The sequence below is a fragment of the Tupaia chinensis genome, unplaced genomic scaffold, assembly GCF_000334495.1.
Source record: "Tupaia chinensis unplaced genomic scaffold, TupChi_1.0 Scaffold000257_1, whole genome shotgun sequence".
Taxonomy (NCBI): Eukaryota; Metazoa; Chordata; class Mammalia; order Scandentia; family Tupaiidae; genus Tupaia; species Tupaia belangeri.
This window is the reverse complement of record NW_006159737.1, coordinates 3,113,181-3,121,466: the sequence shown is the minus strand read 5'-3', so window position 1 is coordinate 3,121,466 and position 8,286 is coordinate 3,113,181. Positions and strand designations below refer to the sequence as shown.

At 39.3% G+C, this 8,286-nt stretch overlaps 1 protein-coding gene across 19 annotated transcripts in view; it reads right to left on the bottom strand.

Annotated features, from left to right (window-relative positions):
* Positions 1 to 8,286, bottom strand: part of CADPS2 (calcium dependent secretion activator 2) — a 450,101-nt gene that overhangs the window by 120,346 nt on the left and 321,469 nt on the right. The gene's annotated exons all lie outside the window — the stretch shown is intronic.

Below are 8,286 nucleotides of genomic sequence, written 5' to 3'. Positions count from 1 at the left end.
AAGCCACATTTCTGTTATGACTGCCTGCCTGATCTTGGCTTTTGGTGATGGCTCCGTAATTTGCCTTGGAATCTCATAAGACCAGACTCTAGCATTTATTTTTGGTAGGTTGACTTATTTGGCTCGTTTTATTCCTCTATTTAAATTTTACAGTAAATTTTTCAATTTCTTAAAAAAACCTGGATTCTTGATAAGGCATGGCAGTGAATTTATAGATTAATCTTTGGAAAGAATTTCCATCCTACCTGTCATTCATCCTAGGTCATGGCATGCCCTAGAACAATGGAAAACAACACTGAAATGTTTTTGCCTTTTGAAACTGTGTTGACATTTTCACTAGGGGTGCAAAAGCAACTATGCAGGTAAAACTGTTGCAGCCTTAGCAGGATCAAGGTTGCGGCACTACATTATAATTGTCATTGTATTCTTCACCACCAGGCACTTAAAAAGCTTCACATAAAATTCACCTTGCCTCTAGCACTAGCAATCCTACTGGCAAAAGTAAGGCAGTGATGTCCCAAGGCAATGCAAGGGAGAAAGGTACAGAATTTAAAAGCTTTCCTCCCTCTCACTTTCCCTTTCACCATCCCTTACTCCAGGCGAATGTAATTCACCCAGCAGGCAGATTAGCAAGGCTGAAGCCACAGTTCCTGTGGACTGAGAAGTGGAGGTGAGTGAAGGGAAGGTGAGAGTATGCATTGCTCTTTGGATGGCAGCTGGAAGGTCAGGGTAATAATTTTCTTTTTTAGGATTGTAACATGATTATAGATGGAATGGAAGAATCAAAAAAAAAAAAAACAAAAAAAACCCCAATTACTGGGACCAGCAGTTAGCGTAATGTCTATGTCACTGGACTCCCATGTAGTCGACCGTGGTTCCAGTCACAGACCTGGTGGCTTAAAACTCACGCCGGGTGCATGTGCGTGCATGCCCAAGATCCTGAGTGGAGAATGGGGGAGAAGGGATTGTGGCATGGCCATCTCCCATGAGGGATGATTTCTCGCTTTCTGTCTGTCTCTGTCTGTCTGGAGAGCACATGTGCCCTATAGCAAAAACCTCTCCTAAATAAATAAATAAATAAATAAATAAATAAATAAATTTAAAAAGTCCCTTCACTGCAGATCAGATGTGGAAAAGGCCAATGCAAGTCAGTATTATTTACATCGTATGTAAAAGGAAATATGTTCTTAAAACATTCTTGCAGGTACATTAAATAGAAGAAGGTTAATAGTGTGGAAATGGTGTTAAAGACACCTAGAATAATATAGAGAAGAATATACTGAAAAGGGGGCCAGCAGATGGCATGGTGGTTAAAGGCGCTGGATTCCCACATGGCCAACCACAGTTCAAGTTCCAGACCTGGTGGCTGTCCTTCTCACTTACTTTCTCTCTCTCTCTCTCACTCTGTCCCTCTCTGGTTGAATTAAAATAAATAAATACCTTTAAATAAAATAATTCTTAAAAAATTAATATTTTGGGTCAAAGGTGGCATGGAGCTTAAGGTGCAAGATCCCACATGGCTGACTGCACAGTTGGGAGTCCCTAACCCGGTGGCTTGAGAATCATGCGGGGTGTGTGTGCGTGTGTGCCCACAATCTTGAGAAGAGAATAGAGGAGAAGGGATTGCAATGTGGCTGTCTTCCCGGGGCGAGGGGGTGGTTTCTCACTTTCCCTCGCTCTCTGTCTCTCTCTGGTGAGTGTAGGCACCTTCTACCAAAAAACTTTAAAAAATAATTAATATTCTAGTTGTATCATAGTAGGTGAAAGAATCAAAATATTTTATCAATGTCTTCTTAGGTAATTTAAACAGTTTATTGACCATCTGAAAAATAGTCACAGCTTTTCTTCATATAAAGTGCAAAAGTAAATTTGTTTGGTCCCTATTCTGATGATTGATCACAAAGACCAAGTTAGCCTAGCTTAAGCAATGAGTTTTTACCACATACATATTGTACTACAAACTAAAAGCCCTAGCAGATTTGTATGATTTCCTCAAATATTCTAGAGAAGAAGACAGTCATTCTCTTCATTATAGAGCTTCGACTCGTATCTCTTGATTTGTCAATAATCGACAGGTTATTTCAGGAACAGAAATTTTACTTGTGGCCAAAGTTCGACTGCCCAAACCATACTGAACAAAGTCAGATGCAAATTCTTTAATTAATTGTTAGATTCTTTTCAGCCAATTTGGTCTCTTTTAATATACATATAAATTCTTCAAAGTGTTGTTAATGTTTATGGGAAGGCATATTTCAGGTCAATTTTTGGATTTTAGAAACCTCAGGTCACGGCGACCTATAATGCTAAAAAAAAAAATCCAATTTACAAGGAAAGACATAAAACTTTAGGAGAGAAAATTGTTATCTTAGAAATATTAGTCAGACATTATCTACTTCGAACAAAAATGTATTTTCATCAAAAGTACAGATCTTTTTTTATATCTATACTTAGCTTCTAGAAACACAAGTTCTTCAGCAAAACAGATCTGATTAGTTTTCAGTCTAGTCTGACAATGCTGTGCTAAATTAAAATGTCACCCAGATGGCACACACATCCTAATGACGTAAAGACGGCCACAGTGCAACTTCTTCTCTCAAAGAAAGTCAGCATTGTGGCCCTTGGGGAAAGCATCTCTATTCTGCTAAACTGAGACTGGAAATGAGAGTACTGGGGGTTAGACCTGGCCACCAGAGGGCCAAGCAAGGTCCTCGCTGCATCAAGACTTTGCCTATTCATCCCATAGTGCCTCCTATGCAGGGTACCTCCACATTTCTAGATTTACAGTCAATTTAGGTACCACGTCTATACACATAATGGCATGTCAAAACAAGTTCTAAAAAGACCTCCAATTTTTTAGCTTGAGTCACAGTAAGATATACAGGGTTTTTTTTTTTTTTTAAAGGTTTATTTATTTATTTATTTATTATTTAATTTGACCAGAGAAAGAAACAGAGAGAGCAAGAAAGCGAAAGTGAAAAAGTAATCTGTCTGGTCTGGGATTCAAACTATGGTTGATCATATGGGAGTCCAGTGCCTTAACCACCATGCCACCTGCAAGTCCTAAGATTTATAGTTTTTGAGAGAAAGCAGCGACAGCTACAAGATGTATAACTGTTGTTTTTATCCATCAGAAGTTCTTTGAACTAAAGGACAAAGAGAATCTTCAAAAGTAAAAGCTAATTTGCACCAACAAGGCATGTGATTTAAAAAGAAAACACAATTAAGAAGATAAAATTTCAGTGTCAGTTTGAACCCTAGATTATTAGTAAAAACGATCTTAATGTTACATAATTGGCATTGTGATCAAATTAAACCAAAGGAGAAAATTAATTTTGCAACTATGTAAATCAAACATTTCTTAGCACTCAAAAAAAAAAAAGTTTACCTACACAGTGGTAGTTTATCTGAGAACCATGCCTTTTAAATAAAAAACGTTTTTTTTTTTTTAGAAGTTTAGCATTCTCAATATAATATAAACTACCCTTTCTCATAGAATGTGCAAAGAATTCCTAAAAGGGGAAAGAAGACATACACAGAGGTCATCTGTTTTATTTCTTTGATTACGAGTTTTAAAATCCCTTTATTCTGAACATTTGTTCTGCCAATGGAGAATTTTAAAAGTTCCCCCAAATGAAAGATGAGTCACAATTGACAGCAATGCTGGATTGTAAAATCAATGGAAACAGGCATGGTTACTGAGCATGGTTAATGCAGGTGCTGTCTACAACCTCCAGCTTTTCCGACCCAGAGTTAGAGAGTCTCTGCTTGTCCCTCCATGATGAAGGCATGCACTCTAGTTTAATTTTTCCAATCTTGTTATTTTTAAGTGGTTAATGTTTGCCCTCTATTTTAATTACTCAGTGATTGGTTTGAAGGACCTTTTCCAAGCTTATCAACTTGTGTGCCAGACAACTCTGTGTGCCAGACTCATCTGTTTATTTAAGAAGTATTTGTTGAGTACTAAATAAGTGGCCAGGCACTTTTCTCAGCACTATAGATATAGCAGTTACGAAAATACAAAAGCCTCATGGAGCTAACTTTCTAAGACAGTAAGAATGAATAAACAACATGGTGTGTTAGATCATGTAAGTGTTGTGGAGAAAAATGAAGCAGAAAAGGGGGAGAAATAAATGTTTTGGTTGGGGGGATTGGAAACTTGAATCATTCTGACACCTGACACTAAGATCTGTGGAGAAAAATAAACAACTGTTGAACTGAGTACAAATTGAATGACACCACCTTGTCAAGAGGGAGAAAGACAGAGGACCATAAGCTCGATCCAGAGACAGTGGGCTCTAAGTTCCCACCACTGGCTATGTGACTGTAACCAGCTGTATTACTTCTCTTGTTCAGTTTTCAGAGTAAATAAGTTGATATGCACATGAGTAAAGTAGTCAGAACAGTGCCCAGCACTTACTGTTTGCTCTTAAGATGAAATAACTATCATTATTTTGGGGAAAAAGTGGCCCAACAAATATTAACCCTTGGTTTTTGTTACGTGGCTATCGAGTTTATTATCAAATGCTATTCTTTTGAATCTGGCAGTCTTGGAGGCATGAAAGCCAGTGGAAAGAATACGAAAAGGCTCTGGTGTCTGGAGACATGAATGTGATGACCATGTCTGTCAGCTCTTAGTGGCAAAAGCATGATCATGTGCAAGTCACCAACTCTTTTCTGAAGCCTGTTACCTCTTCAGTAAATTTTCTTCTGTAGAGTTATTTAAGGAACTAATGAAGCAATGTAAATAAAAAACCTGTGGGGGGACCACAGTCAGCGTAATGGCTATGTCGCTATACTCCCATGTAGCCAACCGCGGTTCGGGTCCTGGACTTGGTGGCTTAAACTCAAGCCGGGTGTGTGTGCGTGCGTGCCCAAGATCCTGAGAGGAGAATGGAGGAGAAGGGATTGCGGCATGGCCCTCCACCCCTGGAGGGTGATTTCTCGCTTTCTATCTCTCTGTCTGTCTCTGTCTTTCTGGCGAACGCACGTGCCCTATAGCAAAAACCTCTAAAAATAATAATAATAAAGAAAAATAAAAAACTCTGTGGGCTCAGCTGTGATAGCACATGCTGGTAGACACTGCTACTTGGCAGGTGGAGGGCACATGGGAGGCCTAGGTTTGATTCTCAGCCCACAACAGAAGCCAGGTGTGGTGGTATACACCTGTAGTGGACCAAAAACATACCATGGTGAGCCCCTGTCTAAAAACAAACACAATGGGACCAGCAGTTAGCATAATGGCTATGTAGCTGAGCTCCCATGAGTCCCGGACCCAGTGGCTTAAACTCACACCGGGTACGTGTGCATGTGTGCCCAAGATCCCGAGAGGAGGATGGAGGAAAAGGGATTACAGCATGGTCACCCCCCCCGGGGGGGGGGATTTCTCACTTTCTGTCTCTCTGTCTCTATCTTTCTGGAGAGCGCACATGCCCTATAGCAGAAACCTCTCCAAAAAAAAAAAAAAAGAAAAGAAAAAATAAAAAAAACCCACAAAAACAAATACAACCCAAAAAAAATTTCTGGGAAACACAGAGAACAAGATAACAAAATTATGACAAATCATGCATAGAATTTCACTCTTTTCTAAATAGTATCAACAAATTATGAATTATAATACTCAAGAGACTATCATTTGAACTATTATCAAGCATCTGATCTAAAACACATGTAACTGATTTTCCCATTTTTACCAACTTTTAGAAGATCCCCGAGAACATTTATCAGGTAATCCTAAGAGGTTAACTTGCTCCTGAAATGTAGTGATACATTTCTTGAAATCCTCTCTTCTTCTATTATTTGAGCACATTCTTCAATTGAGATGAGCTTTCCCTTTAAGCCACTTACATCATAGAGATTAACTGATTTTTCTCTTTTCTGTACAGGAATTTATAAGTACTTTTTTCCTCCCCCAGAAGGTGCTTGAGCTTGCTGAAGAGAGGCAGAGAGACAGGGAGTGAGCGTGAGAAAGCTCCCTTCCTAGGGAATAATGCCATAATCCTTTCTTCTCCATTTCTCCCTCCTTTTTGGGATTTTGGGCACTCACGTAGGTGTGTCTGGCATGTTTTTACAGCTGCTGGGCCTGGGGCTCAAACTACCTGATCAACCATTTTGGGATCCAGCCACTCAAATACCATGCTATGGCCTGGCCCAAATACTTCTAATAAAAGTACTTTTACCGGGATTGCCTTTCTGTACAATTGAACAGTGGTCGGGAAGGCTCTGTCTAGTAGGTGGCATACAACTCCTCTCCTCTCCCCTCTTCTCTTTAAGAGGATAGGGCAGCACTTCACAGAACCTCCACCCACCCTGCTTCCTGAAGACATGCTGTGCCCTCTTCATTTTTCATAGTGGAAGTGCATGGCTTCTGTAGATTAGGACCCTGAGTCTAGTCTCAGCTGGTAGACTTATTTACTCTATGGCAATGGAAAAGCTATGCAACTTGGATTTCTTGTTTATAAACCAGGATAAAATTTGTTCTTACTATAGGAATAGTGTGGGTTGTAAAATGCCAAAAGAGGTGTTGAAAAAGTTTGTTAAAGAGCATGGGACTGGGCTGGCAGGTGGTGTGGTGGTTAAAGGCACTGGATTCCCACATGGCCGATGTGGCTTGAGTCCTGGATCTGGCAGTTTGCTTTCTTGCTTCCTCTTTCTCAATCTCTCTGGTCAAATGAAAAAAATAATAACAAATGGGATTAAAATAAATAGTTATTTAAAAAAAAGAGCAGGGGACTGTAATGTTATAATAGGTTGCTGGACTCTCATATGGCTGGCCATGATTTGAGTCTTGGACTCAGTGGCTTGAAACTCATGCTGGGCACATGTGTATGCATGCCCAAAATCCTGGGAGGAGAATCAAGGAGAAGGGATTGTGGTGTGGCTATCCCTCCTGGGGGGTGGGTGATTTCTCAATTTCCCTCTCACTGTATCTGTCTCTCTCTCCAGAGTGTGCACGTGACCTAAGGCAAAAACCTCTAAAAAGAAAAAACAAAAACAAAAACAACCCTTGTTAACTGAGACTTCATTAAAAAAATACTCCAAACAAACTTCCCTAGGCCACTGCACACAACTTATCACTAAAATGAGAAAATTATTTTAAAAGACTAGAAAGTTCCAGTGCTTATTTCTTGATCTATTGTTTTCAGATGAGACTGACTAACCTCTTGCCTCTCTCCAAAGTACTGACACCTACTCTGTGTTGCCAGGTACAGTACTAGATGCACAGATACGACAGTGAGCAAGCCAGTGAGGGCCCTGCCTGCAAGAGGCTGAAGAGCAAATGGATAGGATAACAAGATAACATGTAATTAAATTGACTGCAACTGTGGTAACGGGTACAATAGACAAATAATAAAATCAGAGATGTAGAGAATTCTTTTTCTAACAGTTTCCTGAAAATGGGATTTCATAACCTTTGCTCATTCCTGTGATTAACAACTTTCAAAGTTAAAAACTGCTAACTTTTTACTTAATAATATTTATGCTTTTTACTCTCATGCTATTTTTCAAGAGTGGTAAAGGAAGATAGTTCTCTTTTCTAATACTAAGAGCCCTTCAAATATTGGCAACAGCGTCCAAATAAGATTAGTGCCTGTGCTTAAAACATAATACACAGCATTACTATAGCTTCAGGTTTTTTGCTTTGAATTCAAATGAAATGAATGTTGTGTTGTTGAACTTTTACAGAGATAAATGGCCAATAGTTTTTTCCTACAAAGCATTAGCATGTTCCCATAAAATCAAGCATTTTCAGTGTCCCAGTCAAAAATGATCTAACAGACACTCTGAAAAGAAGAGAGCTATTCAACAAGGTAAAAAGTATCACACTGTCAACAGCAAAGAAAACAACAGAATTGGGGGCCAACAGGTGGTGGTGTGGTGGTTGGGGTGTTGGACTCAGACATGTCCGACTGTAGTTTGAGTCCTGGACCTGGTGGCTTGCTTTCTCACTTTCCCTCTCTGTCTCTCTCTAGTGAGCACATGTGCCCTGTAGCAAAGTATAAAAAAAATAAAAGTAATGAAAAATAAAATTAAATCATTGTGAACTAAGGACAATTAAAAAAAAAGAAAACCAAAAATTAAAAAGCAACCTATGGAAAGGGAGAAAATATTTTCAAACCACTTACCGGAAATAAATAGTGAACTCCTACAAATCAGTTACCTGTGCATGTGCGTGCATATGTGCACACACACATATACACACACACGCACGCACACAAGATAATCCAGTTGAAAAATGGGAAAAGGAATGAAACAGACATTTCTCAGGAGATACACAAATGGCCAGCA